This window comes from Tupaia chinensis, unplaced genomic scaffold, assembly GCF_000334495.1.
Source record: "Tupaia chinensis unplaced genomic scaffold, TupChi_1.0 Scaffold145208_1, whole genome shotgun sequence".
Lineage (NCBI taxonomy): Eukaryota > Metazoa > Chordata > Mammalia > Scandentia > Tupaiidae > Tupaia > Tupaia belangeri.
Window position 1 is genome coordinate 2,145,593 of NW_006205068.1, and position 2,012 is coordinate 2,147,604.

Here is a 2,012-nt window from a genome sequence, read left to right on the forward strand (position 1 = left end):
AGGGAAAGATTTATTATGGGAATTGCTTACTTGATTCCAGAGGTGGAGAAGTCCCACGACCTGTGATCTGTCTCCACTCAGGAAAACATGGTGTCATTCAGCTTGAGATTGAAGGCCTAAGAACTAGGGGAGGTATGTGGAGTGGGGGGCTGGGCATGCTCCCACATTGGGAAGGTGATCTTTTTTACTTAGTCCACTGATTCAAACGCTAATCTCTTCCAGAAGCATCCTCATGGGTACACCCAGAAATAATGTTTTACCACCTCTCTGGGCACCCTTAACCCACTCAAGTTGATACATTAAATTCACCAACACAGCAACCAGTTCTTCAGATCTGACACCAACTGGGTACCCAACAAGTTCATTCAATTTTGGCATTAACTACCTAGAGTTCATCAGACCCCATAGGTCAAGGACTCAGCCCCACAACACTCTCCTTACTTAAGGTGCCAACCACTAGTCAGGATCCCCAGACTACTAAGAGTATGGCCCCTAAATAGCTTCAGAATGAGGACCGGCCACTTTTGTCTGGCTGATTATAAATTTGGGGCTTCCCATGACCTCCTCTCTTAGATTCAGTATTCGCTATAATAAAACAACTCACAAATTCAGAGAAGTGCTATTCTTGTGATTACGATTTTATTATAAGGGAATAGCCAAATGGAAAAGCTGCACAGGACAAGGTAAGGGGTGTTGGCATACATGAGTGGCCATGCCTTCTCTGGCCACACCACCCTCCCTCTCAGCACATTGATGTGTTCACCAATTAGAAAGCTCCCTGAGCCTTGTCATGCTGAGCTTGTAGTGAAATCTTATCACATCTGCAAATAGATTAAACCATTGGCCACTGGTGATTTTTTTTTTTTTGAGAGGTTTTTATTACAGGGTGCATGTGCTCGCCAGAAAGACAGAGAGAGAAGAGAGACAGAAAGCGAGAAATCACCCCCCAGGGGGATGGCCATGCCACAATCCCTTCTCCTCCATTCTCCTCTCGGGATCTTGAGCACGCACGCACATGCGCCAGGTGTGAGTTTAAGCCACCGGGTTCGGGACTCGAACCAGGGTCAACTACATGGGAGTCCAGTGACATAGCCATTACACCAACTGCTGGTCCCCCACCACTGGTGATTGAACCCTATTTCCAGACCCCTACTTTCTCTGGAGGTCAAGGGTGAGTGTGTGGGGTGGGACTGAAATTTCCCACTCACTAATCATGTGATGGGTTCCTCTGGCTTCTGGCCCCCATCCCAGAGCTATCTAGCGCCCTACGCTGAGTCATCTCATTAGCATGAGGTGATAGGCGGCTTGTTATAATGAACAAAAGACACTCCTATCACTCAGGAAATTCCCTGTGGCAAAAGCTCAGGACAAAGACCAAATACATATTTTTTATTATATTGTATTATACAGCAATAAAGCTTTCACCCTGCTCTCCGTCTCTCCAATTTCTTGCTCTTGAAACCCAGTGCTACGCTATAAGAAAGCCCAACCCATGGTTCTAGCCTGCAACTAGGATCAAACGCAAGGTGCGTGAGAGAAAAAGCCAAAGTCCCTATCTGTCTGCAGCTACATGATTGATACCCCTCCCCAAAGCAAGAAGTGCCCAGCTCAGAACTATGAGGGGTCACAGCACATGATCACTGTAAATAAAGTAAGTTGTAAATAAGTCATACAATGACGAACACCAGCTTGCACACAATGTCAGAATACAGTAGCTCCTCCCCCACCTAGTTTCCCTCTCTGTGGTTTTTAATCACCTATGGTCAACTGTGGTGCAAAAATATTAATTGAGGGGCCAGCAGTGGTATGGTGGTTAAGGGTGCTGGACTCTCATATGGCTGACCATGGTTCGAGTCCTGAACCTGGCGGCTTGCTTTCTCACTTTTCTTGTCTCCCTCACTCTGTCCCTGTCTGGTCAAATTGAAAGAAAGAAAGAAAGAAAGAAAGAAAGAAAGAAAGAAAGAAAGAAAGAAAGAAAGAAAGAAAGAAAGAAAGATAAAATCATTCTTTGG